Below are 23,732 nucleotides of genomic sequence, written 5' to 3'. Positions count from 1 at the left end.
CCCTCTGGGGACATCTGGAATCTGGTCTCACTGCCAAGAGGCCAGGAGAGCCTGCAGCATCCAGCACAGACCTCCAGGGGAAAGAGAGGTGGGGTTGTTTTTAATGTCAGGAATTGTTGTTCAGTCGCTCAGTCATGTCCAACTCTTTGTGATGCCATGGACTGCCGAACGCCAGGCCTCCCTGTCCATCACCAGCTCCTGGAGTTTGCTCAAACTCATGTCCATTGAATCAGTGATGCCACCCAACCATCTCATTCTCTGTCGTCCCCTTCTCCTCCTGCCTTCAATCTTTCCCAGCATTAGGGTCTTTTCTAATGAGTCAGCTCTTCGAATCAGGTGGAACCCGCCCTTAAAGAGCTTACTCCTTAGAAGAATCTTGTAGTCTTTCTGCCCAACTATTGGTAGTAGTGATAGTAAGCTCTTTAAAGGCATTCTTAATTGATCATTGAAAACGAAGACTTTTCATGCGAATTGTGCTTGGTTGGTTCTGTGGAGACAGAGTGGTTGGCGGTTTGCTTGACCTCATTCACATGCGGACAGAGATAATGCCCACTACCCTGTGCTGGTCGTCAGTCTGTGAAGCTTGCCATTGATTTGCTGGGAGATTTGACCTTGGAGAGGTCACTGGCCTTTTTGCACCTCAGTTTCCTCATCTGTCTAGTGCGAAGTATGTCTGCCCTGTTGGCCTTGAAATTTGGTTTGACAAGCAGTGAGGGTCTGTGTAGGCGTCTTGGGGCCTTGGACCATGGGGTCAAGGTGACATCCAGGGCGAGGCAGGCCCCCGCACCCCCCTGGCCCCTGCCACTCTTCCCGTGAGGCTGCAGCCTCCTCAGTTCCTCCCCCTGGGCTGGCTGGGAGCCTGGGGACATCACAAAGGTGCTTCATGTGGGTTCTGGAGAGGTGAGGTGGGGGGTGGGGTCAAGAGAAGGAAAAGTCAGTTTTTAGAGCCCAAAGAGGGGGCAGTAGCTCCCAGATTTAAGGGTTCTGTGAACTGGTGTTAAAAAAAAAATTTATTTTTTAAAGTTAGGGCCAAGATAGGGTTTCTAACTTCCAGTTTCATCACATAAGGACATAAAACATTCTCATCTACTGTTATTAGTCTTTTATAATAGAAGGGGCATTTTATTTTAAGCTTTATTTCCTTCCTTATTTTTACTGAAGGATTGTTGATTTGTAATACTGTGTTAGTTTGAGGCATACAGCAAAATGAGTCAGCTATACGTATGCATGTACATGGTACATATACTTCAGATTCTTTTCCATTTTGGATTATTATAAGACATTGAATATATTTTCCTGTGCTACCCAGTAGGACTCGGTGGTTAGTGGTGTGAATATAGTAGTGTGTATCTGCTAATCCCATGCTTCTGATTTATCCCTCCCCCCTCATTCTGCCCCCTTTGGTAATCCTAAGTCTGTTTTCTTTGTCTGTGAGTCTGTCTCTGTTTTGTAAATAATTTCATGTGTCTTTTTTTGGATTTCACATACAAGCGACATCATATAGCGCGTGTCTTTGTCTGACTCACAGGCGGTCTTCATCTTCACCCCCCGGGGCCCACCACCCTCTCCGCCATATTCGGCCCTCAGCCCCGTACGCCAGCTCCCTCTTTTCTTCATTCCATGAATGTTTTCTGGGGGCCTCCTACCTGCCAGTCAGCTCAGAGGCCTCTTGGGAGCCCCAGGTGACCGCGTTCTTCCCTTCACGTAAGAGGCTGCCTCCCTCCACTGCTCTCTTAAACAGAACCTCTCATCTCTTCTCAGAAATTCTGGGCTGAAACTAGGGCCCGCGTGCCCAAATCAAGGCCAAGGTCAGAGTCAGCCATGTCACACAACCACTTGCCAGGGCTCCCGGGGGCTCCCTTGCACTCCTTGGACGGAGGCGTGAACCAGGCTTCCGGGCTCATTGCTTGGCCGGTGGGAGTCAAGGCCAGGTCTGTTGGTTTCAAAGTCCTCATTCTTTCCATCATGTCATACAGTCAAGGCAGGGACCAGGGGTCCAACTACTTGACTCCTTTTTGCCCCTGTCTGAGTTCTTCTGGAGACCCCAGGGTGGCAGATTCACATGGGGGCTTGTTGTACAAAGTGCCTGAGATTTGTCAAGGGCGCCTGACCCCAAATACCCAACCCCATGGGATGGTCTAGTGAGAAAACTTTGTGATGCAGAATTTGTTTCACAAACTGTGGTCACCTCCTCATAGGTCCTTCGATGGACCGGTCCACTGAGCCTCCTGCAGGTGCCAGGCACCATGTTAAGTCTGGGGAGACGGAGATGAGGGAGATGGTGACCTTGTATCCTGGGAGCTCACAGACTAGCAGAAGGTCAGGGGATAAAGCGGGCCTGTGCACCCAGCCTTGGGAAGGTCCACTGGGAACCACGGGCGGGACCTTCCTGGGGTGGGTGGTGGCAGCAAAGATTTAAAAACTTTTTTGGCTATTCTGGGTCTTACTTGCTCTAGTTGCAGAGAGCGGGGGCTAACTCTTAGTTGTGGAGCACTGGCTTCTCATCGCGGCGGCTTCCCTCGTTGTGGAGCCAGGCTCTAGGCACGAGGGCTTCAGTAGTTGGGGCACACAGGCTAAGCGGTTGCGGTTCCAGCTCTAGAGCCCGGGCTCAGGGGTCATGGCTCATGATCTGGTTGCTCTGCAGCATTTAGGATCGTCTCGGACCAGGGGTCGAACCTGTGTTCCCTGCATTGGCAGGAAGATTCTTATTCTCTGCTACTGGGGAGGTCTGAGAGGACTTTTTCGAATTGGGTTTTGAAGGGTGCCTAAGAGTTTGCCAGGACAGCCATGCAATTAGCAGATTGCTAAAAGGCGAGGATCAACAGTGGTGTTCAGTCCTGGAGACTGTCTGTGTTAGTGTGTGCGGCGACACCCTGGAAACAGCTGGGAAAGTCAGTAACTGTTTGACTTCCTTTATTTACTTACTGCCCAGGGCTCAAGGAGAGTGAGAAGGTAGTTTTACAAAGATGTTGGAAGAATAAACTCCACGAGGGCATACACATTTTTTTCCAGGTAGATAAAGAGAGATCTTATTAATAATGGTTTCTGCTGGCTCCGTTTGACCTTGCTCTGAGGTCTCAGAAATCGGTCCTCTTTTTCTGTTATTTGGAGGCAGGGGCCCCTGGCCTAGGCGATGGGCTCTGTTTTGCAGACTGTGTTCTTGTCTGTGGAACAGCAGTCACGTAACACTCATTTACCTCAGGACTTGTACAGAGTGGGGTGGTATTGATGTGTGAGCCATTTGGCAAAATATCCTTGCTTATAATTGGCAAGAGGACTGGGCTGAAGACGTTCTGTCCGAAGGCCGACTCCACGGTCCAGATGAGGTCCTGGGCTGCCCCCCACACGTTGAGGGAGAGATGATGGAGGCGGGGTACAGAGAGAAAGAAGGTGGGAATGACAGACAGACACGGACAGACCTGCAGAGAGAAGGAGGTGAGGAGACCGAGACAGAAGGGAGGGGAGAGACGGAGAGAGACGGAGAGAGACACACGGACACGGAATGAGAGCCGGAAAGAGACGTGCAGAGTAGGAGAGAGACGCGGGGGGAGGGAGACTGAGAAACACAGAAGGAAGTGGGGACAGGCGGGGAGAGAGACGCAGAGACACGATGGCAGAGATGGAGAGGCAGGGAGAGAGACACGCACAGATGGAGACACTCAGAGGCAGGGTGGGGAGAGAGGCAGTGGATACCCTACCCTGGACCCTGGGGCACGTACCGTGAACGAGGATGTACTCGGTGCACCAGCTCTGCCCACGTGGCCACCGGCTTTCCTGGTGACTCAGACAGTAAAGCATCTGTCTTCAGTGCAGGAGATCCAGCTTCGATCCCTGGGTCGGGAAGATCCCCTGGAGCAGGAAATGGCAACTCACTCCAGTACCCTTGCCTGGAAAATCCCATGGACGGAGGAGCCTGGTGGGCTATGGTGCATGGGTCGCAAAGAGTTGGACATGACTGAGCGACTTCACTTTCTTTATCTATCAATTGACACCCAGCAAGGTTAGGTAACCTGCTTAAGGACACATAGCTCCCAAGTCCAGGATGGAGACTGTCTTCTAGCCCCAGGGTCTAGGGGGTGGCTTTGAATTAGGCCTCAAAGGACAGGTTGGGGGGAGAAGCTCCAGGTGGGACAGGTGATCCAGACACTGTAGGGGTAGAGGCATCTGCTCTATGCTGGACCCCTGGGTGTGGGCCTCACACACACTGTCCCCTTCACCTGCAGCCACTCAGAAAGGCTCAGTAACTGGATGGGATGGGGATCCAGTCTGTCTGGCCCCACAGCAAGCCCATGACCTGTGGCCACACCACCCTGGGGCTTGGCCAGTGGGGAAAGAGCACCCGAGTTATCTCCCCAGTGTTGGCAGCTCTAAGCGAGCGTCCAATGTACTGAGAAGCTCTCACCTTTATTCTCCGATGCCTCCTGTAGGCTCCAAGGCCCGGCAGCCTCCCCCAGACCTCAGCTCACCCACTCCCCCAGGTCCAGCTCCTCCCCTGGGCTCCCGTGAGTGTCTCAAGCTCCACCACATTTGGGGGCTCACACTTTCACTGGTTACCCAACCCTCAATCCTAGCTGTAAATCCTCCTCGTCTTTAAACCTGCTTAAACAGTGATGCTGGGACTTCCGTGGTGGTCCAGTGGCTAAGACTTCATGCTCCCAAAGCAGGGGGCTGAGGTTTAATTCCTGGCCAGGGAACTAGATCCCGAATGCCACAACTAAGACCAGATGCAGACAAAATAAAAAACAAACAAGCCAAAACAGTGATGCGCTCCACCTGTACAATGGACTCTTCCTGCTCCTACTGTGAGCTCACATCATCCGTGCAGGCAACTGTGTCCTTTTATAAAGGTTCCGGGGCCGAGTGGGGGTCGGGGAGGACTGCTGGGCACCCACAGGAGCTGGGAGGTGGCCGGGGGAGCAGGTGACAGCCACGTGGTGGAGTTCACGCGCCCTGGCCCAGCCCCGGTCATGTGTACCCATTCTCTGGTATCCTTCTTTCCTGGACAAGTGTTTTCCTTATTAATTCGCAGTGCCTCCTATCTTACTCCTTCATCTACTGTGTGAGCTGAGTGATACCAGCTCTAGTCTCACACCTTCTGTGGTGTTGATGTGGGCAGAGGCTGCAGCAGGTGCTGATAAACGACCCAAGACGGATATGGGAGGGAGCCGGCCCTAGTGGGCTGGGACACAGTGTCCACAGAATTCTGCCCCAGTCAGTTTCACATCATCGCCAGTGATGCGATTCCCCCAAGGAGTGTATTAGGGAGGGCAGAAATGCCCTCTCTTGCATCGTTATTAGATTCCTGTAAATTAAGCGTAGAACCAGAATGTTCTCTTAAACATCACGACCATCCCTTCCCACGAGGTGTTTGCAGAACACTTGTTATTTACTCCTGTTGTTTTCCACACTTGCAGTTTAGAGAAGAAAATCAAGAAATCATGTTCTGTTCCCCATACAGTCCCATCCCCAACAGCAATAACAAGAGAACCGTCTTCCTGTTATGAAATCGCTGCAACCTCTTTAGGCAGGAAGAATGTTTTGTTACCAGGGAAGAGAAAGCATAAGCAGCAGAGGGAGTGGGTGGGTGGGGAGCGGCTGCACCTCCCCAGGTGGACCACCCCCTGCTCAGGCCTGCTAACCTGCAGACACTAGCTGTGACCTTGAGCTATACCACTCACCATTCATCTTCCTCTCAGCCTGCTTCCTTCCACGGTTTCCCAGAAGCCTTTGTTCTGGTCCACAATGAATTGTCGGGAGAAGGAAGATCGTCTCTAGCTAAACATGGTCCTTGCAATGACTCTGGTCCCACTTTATAATGGACAGGTATGTAACGTCAGGTTGTCAGGATAGCTGCGTCTAGACTTACTCTTTTAATAGAAAATCCAAGGAGAGAAACGAGAATAAATCAGTAGTGGAACCATCTGAAGAGCCTCCTCTGACTTCAGAAATTCCTGGCGGTCACGACAGTAGCTGTCTGGTGGGCAGAGGTGCAGGCTGGCCCACTCCCCTTCCTCCAGATGGAGTTGAGCCTGGCAGGTGCTCTGGCCACCCCTGGCCGGGTGCTTTTGCATCCAAAGGCCTGCCTTTTACCTGGTTTCTCCCGCATCTGTTTTCCTTGGTAGTCCCTGCAGGAGAGAGTTTGAAGACCGGCAGTTAAGAAGCTGAGATGAGGCGACTTTGTGTCCCAGCCATCCCCAATCCTACCCCGTCCTCCTGGCTGAGCTCAGACAGTCAGCACGGAGAGTCCTTCTCCCACCCTCTGCCCTGAGCCCCGGCGACTAGGGCCCGTCTCTCTGCAGAAAGAGCCTCCTGGTTAGAGACCTGGGCCTCAGAGGCCAGGAAGCCACGTCTCTGAACTGTGAACATGCCAGCCTTCCAGTCCCGCCGGTGGTGGGTGACCTCACCCTCCAAACCCACACCATCCACAGCACCCACTTCCTTTCTGCCCAGGACCCTGGCTTTAGTGCCATTGTGGCCCTAATGTCAGGCCAGCTTCTCTCCACCCTGGCCAAGTCCAGCAATCCCAGCAGTGGTGGGTGATTCTGTTTCCATATTTAGGGTTGCAGTAACACACACGGAAAACCCTTTCCAGCGGAAGTTTGGTTCCTCTTTCTTCCCCATCTTGAAAGACCCTGCCTTTGCTCTCCGCCTCCTTGCACATTATCACCCTCGGTTTAGCACGAGGACTGAACCTTCACTCACTTGTTCTTCATCATTCATTCTTCAGCTGACATTCCCCTGGATCTCGTTTCGAGGGCGTTGGTCATTAGCAAAGGCTCCCAGTCTCTCAAGAGCGGTCAGACCCCAGGAGCACCCTGATGGAGGCTAAAGGGGGAGGCCTGACTCCCTCAAGGTTCGGGGTGTCGGGGAGGCATTCCTGGGAGGGGCTGTGAGGGGAGAGCTCACTAGGGGTAGGGAGGAGGGTGGGGGTCCAAGCACGTGAAGCCTTGTTCAAGAAGCTGAGACGTTCCATGGACATCCCCCCACCACCACCTCCAGGAAGGGTGGGCTGAGCTTTTGGAGCCTATCTGATGGCCTTTTATGAAATACTGAAAAGTGGAAAGCAAGGACAATAAAACCAGACCTCATCAAACTTCGCTTGGGAGAATGAATGCCCTCTGATGGGAAACCAGCCATCTTCCGAGCACGAGGCCTGAGCCCTGCGCATGGTCCAGGGTGGCTTGCTGGGGGTCTCACCCCTCTCTCTCTCTCCCCTTCCCTCTGGTCCTCCTCTTCTCTCTTCCTTTCATCACACTTTTCATCACTTAGTCAGCAGCCGTCTCTCAGTAGCTTACTCAGGCTTGGGCCATGCATCAGTGAGTAGCTGGGACCCTGTGGGAGTGAGATGGCCAGACGCAAGCCCCGCTCTCATGGACCTCATCACCTAGCCTGTTGGCTGGGGGCCTCTGTGCCTATAAATATTAGATCAGGACGGATGTGACTATCCTGGAAACCCTGGTGTACATGGCCACCCTGGGGCATTAGATGGTCATAGTCTCCCAGGTGATGGGGGATTGGTCAGGAGTGGGTGGAGGATGAAAGAAAGAACAAGCTGGTTTCATTTTCTTTCCATCATCTAGTGAGGAATGCTTGCAAAAGAACTCACATCTTGCTTTCTCTGAAATTTGAATCAGTTATCTTTCATTGTTATTGTTCAGTTGCTAAGTAATGTCCGACACTTTGCAACCCCCTGGACTGCAGCATGCCAGGCTTCCCTGTCCTTCACTACCTCCTGGTGTTTGCTCAGATTTATGTCCACTGAGTTGGTGATGCCATCCAAACATCTCATTGTCTGTCGCTCCCTTCTCCTCCTGCCCTCAATCTTTTCTCAGCATTGGGGTCTTTTGCAGTGAGTCAGCTTTTTGCGTCAGGTGGCCACAGTATTGGAGCTTCAGCTTCAACATCAGTTACCTTAATTGCTTTCAAATGATTGGAAGGGAGAACTCCCAGCAAAGGATCTTGGCCAAGCCCAGCTCTCTCCTCATTGTTTTCGTGAAGCCAGTCCCATCTGGGACTTGAGATGGTTGATTTGTCAGTTACTTTGTTCCCTAAGCTGTGTGTGTAATGCTTATTAACATTCTGCTCACAGCCTTTCTTAGGTTGTAGATGTTGCTCAGTTATATCCGAAGGTTGGGCTCTCATATGGAGAAGGCAATGGCACCCGATTCCAGCACTCTTGCCTGGAGAATCTCACGGACGGAGGAGCCTGGTGGGCTGCAGTCTATGGGGTCGCGGAGAGTCGGACAGGACTGAGCGACTTCACTTTCACTTTTCACTTTCATTCATTGGAGAAGGAAATGGCAACCCACTCCAGTGTTCTTGCCTGGAGAATCCCAGGGATGGTGGGCTGCTGTCTATGGGGTTGCACAGAGTCGGACATGACTGAAGTGACTTAGCAGCAGCAGCAGCAGGGCTCTCTTATGGTGACTGTGTCTTTCGATAATCACGTTAATAACATTTCCATGGCTCTTGAAAGCCTGCCGAGTGCTTTCATATACATCAGCTAATTTGATTCATGCAATATCCCCAGGACCTGGGGTTCTCGCCTCTCTTTCATAAGGAGGAAACCGAGACTCAGAGAGGTTGAGTGATGCATCTAAGTTCACATAGCTGATACACGGTTGAGCAGAACCTCCGTGCTGGTTTGATTTGACTGTGCTGTCCTTGAGTTCGGGCCCGCCAGTCTTTATTGAGCGCTTGCTATAGGCAGTATCAAAGGGGAGAGTGGAGTGCAGGCAATAGCAGGCAGAGCTGCTAGGCAGACTGGTGGCTTTGGGGGAGGGTGGCAGCCTCAGGCCAGGGGAAGAGCCCTGGGCAGGTGTGTGGGTGGCGCCTGGACCATCAGGTGGGGACAGCACCTGTGGGAGGCTAGTATAGCAGCAGGCAGAGCCTCAAATGCCTCTGGGTCCTGCTCCCCTGAGAGGTTCAGGCTGGTGTTCTTGGGGGTCTGTTTCTATGGAGAGACATCCAGGGAGAGTGGCAAGAATGGGGCAGGACCATTTCTGCTCTTCCCTTGTTTAGATGAGCCTTCATTCCTTCGGGAAAGAAAGGTGATCCTGGGGATGGACGGAGGCCCGGGCCTCCACAATGTGCTATTGTGGGCTGCAGCCAGTCGGCAGCCAGACGGGGGAGCGTAGCAGTCCCTGTGCTTATCTGCAGACAAGGGATCCCGTTTCTGCCGCTGCAGAGAGAGGGAGGCAGGCCCCAAGGCTGTGCAAAATGCCCGCTTGTTTCGGGGGGCACCTGCATGGCACCTGCCCCGGCCCCCACAGTGAAGGGAGTGGGGAGCGCTGCCTACCCTGTCCTCTGTCAGATAGAAGTGCTCCTTTAAGGGACTGCTTTGAATGGTGGCTTTTAGCAGAGCCCTGGCCTGTATTGCTTCCTTTGTGGCTCAGCTGGTAAAGAATCCGCCTGTAATGCGGGAAACCTGGGTTCGGTCTCTGGGTTGGGGAAGATCCCCTGGAGAAGGGAAAGGCTACCCAGTCCACTATTCTGCCCTGGAGAATTCCATGGACTGTTTTAGTCCACGGGGTTGCAAAGAGTCGGACATGACTGAAGCGACTTTTACTTCACTTTCACACTGGCCTGTATTAGAAAGGATGAGGTCGGGTGATTCCTGAGTAGCGAGGGATCTTAGGGTACTGCGTGGCTGGGACTCTCCAGCTCAGAGAGGGTAAGTGGTTTTCCCAAAGACACAAAGCCTTGCGGAACCATTCTCTCTAGCTCATGCTGAGTTTTTTGAGTTTTTTTTTTTTGAAATGGGCTTTGAAGATAAGTTGGATTCTCTCTCTCTTGTTTTTTTTTAAGACAAATGTAGTAAAGAGCAGTGTAGCCATCCTTCTGAGGTCAGTGTGACACTGTGGCCAGGAGGAAGAGCATTTCTGATTCAGAGGGCTTGGCCGCGTGAAGGGAGCAGTGTGCCCACCAGCGTGGGTGGGTGGAAGTCCCCCCACTGCCATCATCTCCGTTCTGCAGCCCCCAGACTTGGCCGTGTCCACGTGCGCTCTCTCTCGTAAACTTTTCCTGCAGCATTTCAGTTCTATGAGAGATGCTGAGGCGTCTCTGTGTTTCCGGAAGAGGTGACCCACTCCCCTCAGAACCACCAGGGGAGCTGGCTGGGTAAGTGAGACTCCTGGGACCTCCCAGACCTGCTGATTGGAATCCCCAGGGCGAGGCCTGGAACCTGCATTTTAAACCATCTCCCAAGGTCAGCAAGGTGTGAGCGCCCCTCACCTGGAGCCAGGACGGAGGTTCAGATCTTGAGCCTGCCCCGTGGCTGTGCCCTCAGATCAGCCGTTTCCCAGTCCCTGAGCCTTGGGATTTAGTGTGTAAGGCGGAGAAACCATGCCTGCCTTGGAGGTCAAGATCGCCTAAGGTGTAGAAAACGTTCAGTGCCCGGGGCGTGGCGGACTTCAGTGGGCCTGCTCACTGGTGATCAGGGCAGGGTGATTTGGGGTGCAGAGGGGTGCAGGCACTGGGTGGTGGGATGTGCCCGCTGGGAAGGCGTCTGGCCATGAGCAGCCTCCCAGAGGAGGTGGCCTTTGGGACTGGGGAAGAGACTGTGTTTAGGGCCTCGAAGCTGCAGCTTACGAAGAGCCTATAGGGACTCCTGGAGATGGTGCCCTCTGGTCCTCTGTCGCGTATCTGGGCTCCCAGAACTTGGGGTTCTTGAGGGGCACTCAGAGCTGGCTTCTTGCTTGGGGAGGTGGTGTCGGAGTGCACCCACATGCTTGCCCTTCCCTTGGGGCTCCTGATTTTCCGAGTGTTGTCCGTCATATCCTCTGCCCTCCGGAGCAGCCGCAGACTGGGAGTGGCTGATGGAGGGCCTGGTGCCTGCGGAGGAGCCCCCAGGACCACCTGAACCTGACACCTATTGAGAGGACACTCTCCCCTACTGGTTTCCACGGCACTTCCCTTCCGTTCCCCTGACTGCCTCCTTGCCCAAGTGTCCTTGCCTCTCCTGTCATGCCTTTCCCCCTTTCCTAGGGGGACCGAGCCCCCTCCTCTGTGCCTGCAGCCCTCCCACGGCAGGGGCAGCACCTGCTTATAAGAGATGAGGGTTCTGCCACCACCCCCCGCCACCACCCTGTGTTCCCACTGTGTATCCTTTAGTAGCTGGCACCTTGAACTCAGGAAGGCCCTTTCCTGAGCTGCACGCTCCCGCATCTAGGGGAGGTCACCTAGGTGTCACCAGGCACGTGCATCCTGGCCCCTCTGACACCAGCCTGAAAATGACTTGCCCAGGGAGCTGGGTGGGAGAGATTTGTGTCCCCCTCCCCTGCACACACACACACACACACACACACACGCACTCCCCCTCCCCTGCACACACACACACACACACGTACACACACGCACACACACACTTTGGAACTAGAACTCAGGTCCTCTGACCCTGCTTTTGCTCCTCCCCGGTGATGCTCTTGGACAGTAAGTGAAAGTGAAAGCCGCTCAGTTGTGCCCAACTCTTTTTGACCCCAGGGACTATACAGTCCATGGAATTCTCCAGGCCACAGGGCATCTTCCCAACCCAGGGATCGAACCCAGGTCTCCTGCATTGCAAGCGGATTCTTTACCAGCTGAGTGGGTGCCCTCGCCATATACCTGCCCCAGGCCTTCAAGTTTCACCCAGGCTCTGAGAAGAAAGGGCACGAGGGAGCCCCGAGAAGCCGATCTGGACCTAACCCGAGTCTTCTGCTTTCTGGAGCCCGCTCCTCCCACCATCTTCCCGAGGCTGCACCTCTCCTGCTGGATGCAAGTCCCCACGACCCGTGTCCTGTGGGCCCGCCCTGAGCGCCCACCAGACCGGAATGTAGACCCTGAGGGGTGCTTTGTGCACCAGAAGCGCTCCCTGCTGGGCTCCTGCAAATAGCAAAATCTCAAAACTCACCTACAGCTCTGGTTTTCCCAGAGAACATGTGTCTGGCCATCCCCAGCTGACGGCACTTGGCCCACCTGATCTGAAGCTTCCTTCCTCCGTGGCCCGTCCATAGCCTCAGCCTCCCACCTCAGTGGCTCCAGCCCTACCTCGGTGGCCTCTGGCCCCTGCCCTGCCTGCCTCTAGGCTCCCGCAGCCCTGCACTCCCCTGGACTGTATACTGTCCTGGTTTCTACTCCTCGGCATGGACACTGCCTGTGCATCTTTGAGCCTCCAGCAGTGGACGCAGGGAGCCCTTGGCACTTGGCGCCAGTGTTTGACCTTAAATCAAGGAGGCTAGAGCTGCAGGAGCCCCTGAATTTTTGTTAAAGTACCAGAAAAGCTCTTGTCCCCTTGCACGGCCCCCTGACTAGAGCCCCCCATGGATCCTTGGAATTGCAGTGAGCCTCATGCTGGGGGAGGGTCTGCCCTGGACACCTGCGCTGCCCAGGGTCCTCGTGAGTCACATGGTTCTTAGTGCCTGTCCCGGGACTTCGCGAGTGCACGTGTGCACGTGTGTGTTAGTGTGTGCCCCGGGACTTCGCGAGTGCACGTGTGCACGTGTGTGTTAGTGTGTGCCTGCCCACAGGTGTGCACCCATGGTCACTGGACTGGAGGCCCCGAGCGCAGGGCAGGTCCCTCTCCTCTTTGTCCCCCAGACTGGCGTTTAATCCCATGGTCAGTGGAGCTTTGGTGACTGCTGGGGACCTTTCTCAGGATCCTTTTGACGCCTCACAATGCTGCAGGCACTCAGTCCCGGAGCTCCGTGTGTCACGTCCTCGTTGCTCCCTGGCACACCTCCCATGGTCTCCGCAGTATTTCTTCTGGGTCACCGCCACCTTCCCCCACTGCCCCCAGGGACAGCGTGGGGCGCCGGGGCTCCGGGTCCCGGGTGTGTGTTTGGGTTTGAATGATGCGTGTTTACTGAGCTTCCCTGCTGCCCGCACCAGCAGCTCCAAATGACATTTCAGGAATTGAATTACGACATTTCAGTACTTGCAGAATCCAGGAATAGATAATTTGATTATATCTGTTGGAAGTCATTGCCACAACTGGCTCCGTTTCTTCGCCAACATCCCTCCCTTGTGGGGAGAGACAGCAGAGGAATGCCACAAGCCCTGGATTGTCCTCGGAGCGCGTCTCCCAAGCCGGTGGCCTTTTCTTGGGGTTGGGGAGAAGCCCTAGGCTGCCTCCAGGCAGGACCCGGGCCTACCTTGTGTGCCCCTGGTGCCCGATTGCCCAGCCTGCCCTGTGTGGCAGAGCTGACCCAGCACCCAGACCGGCTGAAGGTGCCGCTCTGGGGTGGCGGCCAAGGCAGAGGTCTGTTCCTCCCGCTTGAGGGGCCAGGGAGCGGGGGCGACCCCGCCATGCCTGAAGCTGCATCAGGACTCTCCAGGCCTGATCTCTGGGCTCCATCTCGCCTCTTCCAGGTTGTTTCTTTGGGGCTCACATGTCCCATGGCTGACTGCTGCTTCCTCTGCCTCCTAGGAAATTCTCTCTGGGGTTTCCCAGCCTTGTGATATCAGCGAACCTGTCAGGGTCGCAGGGCACCCTTCTTGGCTCTTCAAGGACATCTGCCTTTCTGCCTTCTGGCTGGGAGTCCAGTGGCTGGTTGAGTGTAGACACTTGCCCTCGGCACCTGTCTGGGTTCTGTGTGGAGCTGAGCTGAGCCCTGGCCTGGCCCCTGTCCAGGGCGTGAGCCCAGACGTGTCTGCTGAGACGGGGGAACCCCTCCCAGCAGTGAGACAGGGAGCAGGTGTAGACCCCGGTGTCCAGGAAGAAGTGAGTTTTCCTAATGAACTTAAGAAGAGAGGTTCTGAGCCAGGAAGGACAGCTCGATGCCGCCTCCTGCCCTCCTTCCCCTCTGCTCTTTTGGGGCCCTTCTCTCCGTGTTCTCAGCCTGAGGACGTAGCTGGAGCCTCTTGCTTGGGTGGTTTTAGGCGTAGGGTTAGGCTCCATGGGATCCAGGCCCAGGGCTTATTGTTTAGTCACTCAGCCATGTCCAGTTCTTTGTGACCCCATGGTCTGTAGCCCACCAGACTCCTCTGTCCATGGGATTCTCCAGGCAAGAATACAGGAGTGGGTTGCCATGCCCATCTCCAGGGGATGTTCATGACCCAGGGATCGAACCCAGGTCTTCTGCCTTGGCACGCAGATTCTTTACCATCTGAGCCACCAGGGGCTTCCCAGGGCTGGGAACCCGCTTTTGTCTTCCATGTGGGGCCTGAGCCCTGTTCCGGACACGGACCTGCGGGAGTGTAGCCAAGCTCCAAGAAGTGAGAAGGGGGCTGGCACAGCGCAGGAGGCAGGTTGATAACACAGGTCTTGTTTGTGGTCGCTTTAACGAGCAGGGCCCGTGGACCTCCTGGTTGCCTCTGGTTCAGTTCCTTCTGATGAACAGCAGGTTCAACCACCGCGGAACCTGCTCCTGCCCCAGGGGCTCTCTGGCCAGTGAGAGGTGTCCTTACAGTGGTCCTGAAACGGCTCCCGTGACAAGCAGTGCCGTGGGAGGGACCTGAGGAGGAGGTGGCAGTTGAGCCAGTCAACGTTGTCACCTGTTTGATTCCCTCTTTTGTTGTTTCTGTATGTTACTTATTTATTTTTTTTATTTTTTCTGCCTGTGCCATGTGGCATGTGAGATCTTAGTTCCCTGACCAGATATCAAACCTATGCTCCCTGCATTGGGAACACGGAGTATGAACTCCTGGGCCCCCCAGGAAAGTCCCTTGATTCCTCCTTAATCAAATAGTATATGCTGTGTTTGGATCCACCAGAGAAAGCTGCATGAGAGCTCAAAGGAAGCATGACTTCAACTAGACCGGAATTAATTATGCTTTAAGAGGTTCGACTTGGGATTTTGAAAAAAGCGAAAGGCACTGGCCTCGCTGGGCCACTCCCAGTGTGTCCTTGAAACCTTTCCACTCCTTGAAATGTACTTCTAAACATTCTGGAAAAACCAACTTTCTCCTTCCATCAACATCCCTTATCTCCACATGCAGGCACATACCTACCTGGTCCACTTATCGTTGAGAGCCGACTGGGCTGGGCCCCCAGGGCTGCTGGGGACTCAGGTATTATGTTTGGCAGCCTGCCCAGGGCAGCCCAAGCTTGTCCTTGGAGGGGGCCCCAGTGGAGGGAGCGGAATGAACCTAGGAGCCCTTTTCTTCTTTCTCTCCTGAGTCCCCCTCTCCCCTTGGTTAGTCCCTGCTTCCCCATCCCAACGCCTCTTCTTAGTTCGCTTCCAGCCTGGTTCCCAGCCATCCCAGTGGCGCTGGGGCGTGGGGTGGAGGACAGAGCCGCAGCACCTGTGAGTGTGTGTCCATCGTGTCCACGGCTGCATGCACGGAACCTGGTGTGTGTGTGTGGTGTGTGTGTGTGCACATGTGCTCACAGGGGACTTTGGGGTTAGGATTTTTTGGCTGTTCTGTGTTTGTCCCCAGCTGTGGAAGTTCAAGGCCCCTGTGTGCAGAACCAGACTGTCTCTCTGAGGATCGGTTCATGGGCTGCAGGCAGGAAGAGGAGGTGCTGGCCTCCGGGTGGCTTGGATCGCCTCAGAGCTGAGTGGGGTCCCTCGTGTTGGCAGCCCCATGGCGCCAGGCCGGGTTTGGCCCCGGTCCCGATCAGGAAGCCGCAGTGGGTGGCAGGCTGTGACTGGGTTCACTGCACTTGGACAGTTCTCTGCTCCTTAACAGGCTGCTTCCCATCCTTATTTCCTCTGCCTGACGAGCCTGCAGGTGCAGAAATGTACCTCGAGGGCCTGCGCTCTCTTACCTAAAAAGCCCGAGAGCCCCGTGGCTTACCTGTCGGTGTCTGGTGAACAGACCGCAGTCTCATTTCACCAGCTGGCTCTGCTCGCCCCTTGGCTCCATGTCCGGTTCTGATCGTTCTTCAACTGGGGCTGAAGATCTAATGTGCCGCGTTTCTGGGGTGCGAGCCGCGTGGCTCTGCGGGCTACGTGGCTCAGGTGAGGGTGGAGGGGTGCTTCTTCGGGGCGCAGTTTGGTTCTGCCTGAGTGTGTTGAGTGCCCGTTCCCTGCCCTCCATCAATTATTAACCCCCTACTGTGTTCCAGACGCTGCGCTCCATGCGGGGGGCACACGATGGGTGAGGCTTGATGCCCGAGAGCCCAGGTGGGTTGGGAGGTGAGCAGGGAGGCATATATGAGACACGCTGTCGTGGGCACTGCCGCTGGGGAAGCGGGAGCCCACGCTCCCTGGCCTGTAAGCTGAAGCTGGTCCTGGGGGAGATGGTTAGCCCCCCATGGCCTCTGGAAGCCCCCTGGACTCTCCCTGCCCCTGATGTTTCAGTGCCTCCCTGAGTTAGCAGATCAGCACCACAGGGCCCCCCACCTCCAGCCTCATTGTCTCCACGCTGGCCTTGCCCAGCAGGTGGGACAGTCTTGAACAGGTGTGATACTGGGGGCTGAGAGCTCCAGCCAAGGCTGGGCCACTGAGGCCAGCAGGCCTGGGTGCCTAGGATGCTCCAGGACGGAGAGCAGCCTGTGGGCTGGGAGAGGCGGGCGGGCCGACTGGAATGGGAGGCAGGCAGGAAACTGAGGCCTGGAGCAGCGGGCTTTGTCCTGGGAGGAACAGGTCCAGCACCCCACCCCCCACCCCCCAGCACATTCAAGACACTGCCGCTTCTCCATGAATAAGACATGAGATGGTCAGAGCCCTCGATGTAGCATTGTTATCATCTGACTTGATAATAGAAAAATTAAAATTTAAAGTGATCTAAAGTGACAAGTGACAGGAATGTTCCTAGAAACCGGAGATTGGGTGGCGGAGCAGGTCCCAGGACAGATGGTAGCAGACAAAAAAGCCCCTGGAGTGGGTGGGTTTTAATGTTTCAGAGTCCTTAGTCGGGGACAAAAGGTCCCTTGATTCCAGGGCCGGGGGGCTTTGGAGGAGATCCCCATCTTCAGTGCCCTGGGTCCCAGGCCTAGGCTGAGTCACACACCATGGTTTGGTTTCTGGGTACAGGCTCCGTGGCCCTGGGGTGGCTCCTTCCTGCTGGGGTCCAGAGCTGACCCCTTGGACCTGAGGCCCCCTTCTCACTGAGAGTCCCCTTCACCCCTGCACCAGCCTCAGGGAGTAGACGCTCCTCCGCCCGGCCCTTGGCAGTTGCAGGCCCGTGGGAAGCGGAGAGCCCTGGCCTGCCCCAGCAGCGCCCCTGCCCTGAAGGCTTGGATGTTCCCATTCCTAACCAGAGGGCCCTGGGGATTCTTAATCCAAGCCCCCCACCCTGCCTCCCCTGGGTCCTGCAGGCGAGGCCTGTCTCCCAGGCATGGGTGTGTCTCGCTCAAAGATGAACCCATGATAAGGGTCCGGGTGAGGCAGGACTGGGGGCTGGAGGGGGCGTGTTGGGTGGAAAGGAGAGAGTGCTTTGGCCTGTAGGTCTGCACCGGCCTCTTAGAAGGGCATGGGAGCCGAGCTGGGACAGAGAAGAGGCAGGCAGGACTTTCTGATGCATTTTAGTCTGTGTTTTCCCCCCAGGGGCCTCTAGGAAAATCCAGCTGGATGAGTCCTCACACCCCCACTCGCTCCCCTGACTGGCTGTCCCCAAGCTCGGGGTGACTTGGCTGGGTTAGCCACCCGCCCCCCGCCATGTCCCTACAGTCCTGTGCCTCCCCTTTCCTTCCTTCTGGGTGTCCTAGATCTTCCCCTGAGCTGCTGGGCCATGACCTCCGGGTCACTGGGGCAGAACGCCAGCGCCCAGGGGACAGGGCCACATAACACACTTATTTTAATTAGAAGAGTTATGTAACAACCTAAGTTGGCAGAATACAGGGCAAAAAAAAAAAAAAAAAAATCACTGATGGTGGCCTCCCTGCACGGGCCCTCTCTCCTCTGTGTGTTCCCTTCTCGTCTTGTTTGTTTTCATTTCAGGGTCGACACCTGCCTTCCAGGGTTGCCTGTTGCCCTTCACTTGGCAGTTCTTGGTGGTCTTTACAGAGTGTCCTGGGGGGCGGGGGCTGTTTCTCTTCACTGTTTATGGTGCACAGGATGCAGAGATGGGGCCCTGTCCTGCCCCCTAGGGGATGACCCTCCAGATGGGAGGCCTGGTTTGGAGCCAGCCAGCACCCTGTGCCTGCCTGGCCAGAGCTGGGTGCAGGCGAGGCCTGGCTCCCAGGGTCATGCAAGTGGACAGACACAGGTACATCAAGTTTAAAGATAAACACGTGACAAGGGTCCAAGTGAGGCAGGAGGGAGTCTGGAGAAGAGCTCTTGGGTGCAGAGGGAGAGAGTGCTTTTGACTGTAGGTTCTGCAATGGCCTCTTGGAAGGGCCTGGGAGCTAAGGTGGGACAGAGAGGAGGCAGACAGAACCCCACCCCCTCACCCCCGTCTCCATGTCACCAGCAGCAGCGTTGAGATGGTGTCCTAACCCCGCCGTCCTCCCTGGTGAGGATCAGTCTGCAATTACCTTGTCTGTTTGCCTGTGATTGGTCGATGGTCTGTCTCTTCTGCTCCGGGGAGGATGCCCAAGGGACGGGACTTTGTTGGCCTACTGGCCACGTGGAAGAGATGCCTTAAAGTACTGCCTGGACAGATAGGACAGGGAGGGGTGGTAGGCTGACATCTGTGCAACGGAAGAATCCAGAAGGGTGGTCTTTGCAGGGGGATCTGAGCCCAGAGGGGGTCTGGGGGTCTCTTCCCTAGTCAGCTGTCTTTTGAGAAGAAAAATGAGACAATTGTACAAAAACAAGGCAGTGTGGGAGGGGAGAGAATTCCTACCTATCCTCCCAGTGCAGAGGCAACACTTTGGTGTACATGCTACCCTGGGATGCCCCAGACAGATCCAGAATCCTACAGACGTGATTTCATATGTGGGATAATTCCTCAACTACTGTCAGAGAGCCTGTGTGTGTGTGTGTTTTTTTTCATTAGCGATGTTTTGTTCTCTATACAGTTCACCTAGCAGCACTGTATTGACAAGGAACCTGTCCTTCCTGGACACCCTGCTACTCATCCTGGGGCTGGGGTGGTGGTGGGGGTGGGGTGGGGGCTTTTCTCAGGCCCCAAGCCGTGTGTCACGGCAGTCTGGGTGAAGCACAGTGGCAGAAAGAATGGACATGGCCCCCACCCCTACTTCATATCACTCAAGAAACTCAAGACAAAGCTGTCAGACAAGCCACAGAGGAAGAACACAGATTACCGCTACGCCATCATCACTGCTGGTACTTACATTAACTGTATCATTATTTGTTGGGATGAATGTGAATTCTGAAGTCGGAACTGACCTGGATTTAAGCCCCTGATCATCCTCTTTGCAGCCAGGTGACCTTGGATAAGTTAGCTCCCTTATGTATGTCAGGGACAGTCCCTCCTTCTGAGAACTGGAGGAGAAAGTGAAACCCCAAAAAAGTGTCTATGACAAGCCCTTGTGCACACGGTGTGCTAAGCACATGTTGGCTGCCTTTCTGCCCTTCTTTTGTGTTTGGTAAAATACGAGGAAATCAACTGAAAAACTATTAATTAATTTTTCTATTTAACTATCAATTATTTCTCCTGAAATAATCAGGAGAGTTGTTGGAAAGCTGATACGTATTCATATTAGCCATGACCACTCATTAATATATAATTTTGAAAGATCCCATTCTTGTGCTGAAAATGTTATGTCAGTGGTTACACAACCATATACCTTTGTCAAAACCCATTGAAACATATACTTAAAATGAGTGAGTTTTATAGTATGTGAATTATACCTTAAAGAGCTTAACTTAAAAAAAAAAAACAGACCCCATTTTTAATGCCAACAAAGCATATGAAAATGGCCAGGTCTAGCAGCAGCAGATGAAGAAAAAAATGACATTTAAATATTCCAGTTTTGTTTCCTTGCTACAAGAAGTTATACACATTAGTTCATCATTCAACAGGCATTTATTGAGTGCCTGCTCTGTGCTGAGCTTTGTTTAAGGCTCTGAGGACCCACCTGAAAAGTAATGACAAATCTCTCGTCTCAAGCGGTCCACATTTCTTGGGGGGACCTAAAGTAAATGTGATGAGGGAATAAACTGTACCACCTGTCAGGTGCTATGTGCCCCAGGAAGGCTTTGAGCAGGGTGGTGGGGAGAGGAAGCAAGTTGCTGGAAGGTCTTATAATTTTAGGCAAGTCGGTGATGGGAGACCTCATTAAGAAGGTGATATGTGTTCTGTAGAGCAATTATCCTTCAATTTAAAAATAAATTAATTAAAAAAAACAAGAAGGTGATAGTGAGCAAAGTGTGGGGACCGGTGTCCAGGAGGGTAGTTCAGGCCCAGCCAGTACCAGACCCCCGGGGGAGGGGAGCTTCCAGGCGTGGCGGACAGGGAGCAATTCGGGGCAGCCTCGGAAATCTGAATGAGTGAGGACATAAACCCTTGTCACCGAGCAGGGCAGCCCCCTTCGTGACTGTCACACAGTGCATATTTCATGAAAGTTTACCATAATGAGGCTGTATCTTTTATATACTGTGTTGTAAAGCAGCATAATAGTTTATTGAAAAATGTTAGTCTATTTATTAAAATCATCCTTTGTGGCCCGACTTTGCAGGCTTTGTTACTGTTTCATTCCTCTGAGGGCCCAACAGTTTGTTAAACCAATGCCCTGCTGTTCAGCGCTTTCTCCTTCTAGATGGTGATACCAAGAAGTGTGGGGGAAGCCAGACAACGAGGGTGATGTCCGCCCTAAATGGCCGAATGGGAAGGGGGCGGACCTGAACCACAGCTGAAGGCCGGTGCCGCGTGTGTCCAGACTTGCTGGACCCTCTGAGTTTATTCTGTTTCTCCATTGCTTTAGATGCCACATTGCTGCTGCTGCGAAGTTTGCATCCCAGTCTGTGGACTCTAGTAAAGTGGCCTTGCCCACTGCAGCTACCTGGCTGGCACCCGAGTGCCCGGCCACACAGTACCCCTCCCACCTGGGCATGGCTCCCTCCACTCCTCCTGGTCGGTCTCCAAGCCCCAACCCCCTGCAAGCCCTCCCTTCTGGAAGCTTCCCTTCCTCTCTGCTCACATCTCCCTCCTGCATGTTGAGCAGACGAGCAGCTCCTAGGGCAGTGCCCAGGGCCAAGGTTATTCACCAAAATGCATGACCCAGACCTGCCTGCCTCTCTCCCCTCTTCCACTCCACCCAGGTGCTGGGTTTGGTACCGAGACACAAAAGTGGTTCTTAGGAAGTTCTCTTCTGAAGAACTGTTAGCCCAGGGTGGAAAGTAAACACATGAACGCACAGGAACATTGAGAATCATTTTCGGGGGCACAAGCGGCCGAGGGGCCTTGGAAGGCACCAGGGGAGAGGGCATCGGAGCTGGTGCAAAGGAGGGTGAGCTGCCTGAGCAGAAGGTATGGGGCTGGGCTGGCCTCTTCCCTTCAGACTAAAGGCCTTTGTTGAGCAAGGTGGTCATTTCCAGGCCTGTGCCCTCCTGTGGGCCAGGTTTTGGGGGGACAGGATGACCCTGGCCCTGTGGAATAACTGGTTTGGATTTAGGCCAAAGCAGCATCTTGAGGCTGCATTCAGCTATCTGGATTCCCTGGCATATTCCAGCACCGGGACTCAACAGCTACAGAATGGAGGAAGGGATAGTCTCAGTGTTTGGAAGTTTGGGAAGGGGCTACCTTGAACGGGAGCATGGGGCTCATTTGCTTGAGGAGTTGACACTTCCAAGGCCCAAGGGGATCACAGAGATGTGGTTGCAGCTGTCAGTTTTATATCTTGTCTGCACCCCCCTCCCCACAAAGAAGGTGCCTGCGTGTGGTCCGGGACGTGGGGCCTGGGGGAGCCTGCTGTCCTCTGGGTATCTGTTGTGGAGAAGCATGTCCTTCAAAGTGTCTTTGCTCTGAGTACACATGTGAAAGACTCATTGTGAAAAGGGCAAAAATGAGCGAAAGAAGAAAGCAATGCAGGCCCACGGTTCAGAGATTATCACAGCTAACACTTGGGGCCGTGTCTTCTGGTCAGTATTTATTTACAGAGAGGTGAAGAGACGTTGCGGTATGTTGTCATCGATGTCATGTAATGTCCATGTCATGTCCCTCCTTTTCCATTTAGTATCATTTCAGCCCATTTATCCATGTCATTAAAAAGTGTCTGTAAACGTTTAACGCAAAATCACAGGGTTTTGAACTTGGCAATGGTTCTTCCCAGCCTTCTCGTTCCATGGAAGGAGGCCCTTGTGTCCCTGACCTCTCCTGGGGACATCAGAGCAGGGTGGGCGTTGGGACTGGATGCGACCCTGTGAGCTGCCCCCCAGCCCCGAACCCCAGCTCCCTGGGTCCCTCTGCCTTCATCTGCCAGATGTACATTCGTGTCTCTGGCGCACGGGTCTGTGATTGTCCGCCTGAGCAAATGATTCCAGAGACGGGTCTTGACGTCACCGCGCGGCCCCGGAACCCTGTTTCCCTCTTTCTGTTTATAAAACATCCTTCACTGTGTTTCTCAGAAAAATTGTGCAGATGATAGAGGTGTTACTTGTGGTAGTTAATTTTGTAAAGATTTGATATTATTCTTATTTATGTTTATTTTTTGGCTGTGCGGCGTGTGGGATCTTAGTTCTCCAACCAAGGATCGAACCCGTGTCCCCTGTACTGGAAGCATGGAGTCTTAACCTCTGGGCCGCCAGGGAAGTCTGGGAGTTAATTTGAGGGGGGAGGTGTTGATGGTGCTGGGAGACAGGTATGAGGGTGGCCGTACATGAGGGCACACACCCCGGCTTTTTGATGGGCTGGGCTGTCGGAGGACAGCTGTGGGCCCAGCTGTTCAAGCCGGGCACAGCTGGGCCTCTGGGTACAGGAGCAGAATATTGGGGGTTAGATGGCCTCACCGGCAGTCAGATGACCGACCCCCAGAGGCCTTGAGTGACGGGGTGGCGCTTGCTGACCAAGTCTGCCCACCGCTTTACATGATGCATATCAGATTGGCCGAGGGTACAAAACCGGAGTACTGTCAAATTCCAGAAGCGCTGGTAGGTTGAAAGGAGGAGGGGATGTAAGATGAATTTAACAGGGTAAAAGGTAAGCTTTGCACTTCGGTTGAGCACAGATTCATTCACTCATGAATGTTCAGGTTTGAGGAAAAAAATGGGAAGATGTGGGAGGCTTCTGTGCACATGCAATCCTGGCTCCTCCTGGTCGGTCTCCGCAGGCAGCGCAGCAGCCCCCGAGCTGGCATCTGCAGCAGGCCTGGCTGGGGGTCTTCTGGGCAGAGCTCCCCGGGGACCAGGGGGCCCTCTTGTAAGGGAAGGTGGGCTTCCTACACCGGGCCCACCTGCAGGTCCAGGCAGGCATTGTCCTCGCAGCACAAATGCCTCATCCCTGAAGAGGTGTTGGCCAAGCCAGCTGTGCACCTGTGGGTTGTGTTGTCTTTTAACCACAGTAAATTGACAATTTTCAGAAGTCCAACTCTCAGACAGCAAGTGCATGAGGCTGGAGTGGTCTGGGGATACAAGGCTCCTGTGTCCTGGAGATGGTGAGGGGGTAGTGGGCAGGCCGCCAGAGGCCGGCCAGCCTTCTCAGGGGGCCAGAAAGTGTGCAGCGGTGCTGCTGTGGGCTGGGCGGGCATGGATGTGTGTTTGCTGTTTGTGTCTTTAAGACGACTGGCTTTCTCCCCCCAGGCCAGCCCTGCTGGACATAAACCTGTGGGCCCCTGGCAAAGACCTCCCTGTCATGCTCCTCTTAGGCCCCCTTTCACTTGGGAGCTGCGGGTGCTGACCACAGCTGCCCACTGACCTGTGATGTGTCAGTTGCCCCTGCCTGGATGAGGGAGTGTCTTAGAAGTCCTCGGAAAAGCTGCTCCCTAGTCCACAACCCCCTGCATTTCCTGTCTCTGCCTGGCTGGC

At 54.4% G+C, this 23,732-nt stretch overlaps 1 protein-coding gene across 3 annotated transcripts in view; it reads left to right on the top strand.

The window, feature by feature from the left end:
- HPCAL1 (hippocalcin like 1) overlaps positions 1–23,732 on the top strand; it is a 123,184-nt gene that overhangs the window by 54,432 nt on the left and 45,020 nt on the right. The window contains exon 1 of one of the 3 annotated variants that reach the window (XM_018055664.1): positions 15,154–15,224. The exons of 1 other annotated variant lie outside the window; for it this stretch is intronic. The gene's annotated coding sequence lies outside the window, so the exon portion shown is untranslated. Of the gene's footprint in view, positions 1–15,153; positions 15,225–18,954; positions 19,095–23,732 lie in introns of those variants that run through there. One more of the 3 variants, XM_018055665.1, reaches the window with a different exon arrangement.

The sequence above is a fragment of the Capra hircus genome, chromosome 11 (assembly GCF_001704415.2).
Source record: "Capra hircus breed San Clemente chromosome 11, ASM170441v1, whole genome shotgun sequence".
NCBI lineage: Eukaryota > Metazoa > Chordata > Mammalia > Artiodactyla > Bovidae > Capra > Capra hircus.
Note: the sequence above shows the minus strand (reverse complement) of the source record. Positions and strands in the feature narration are given on the sequence as shown.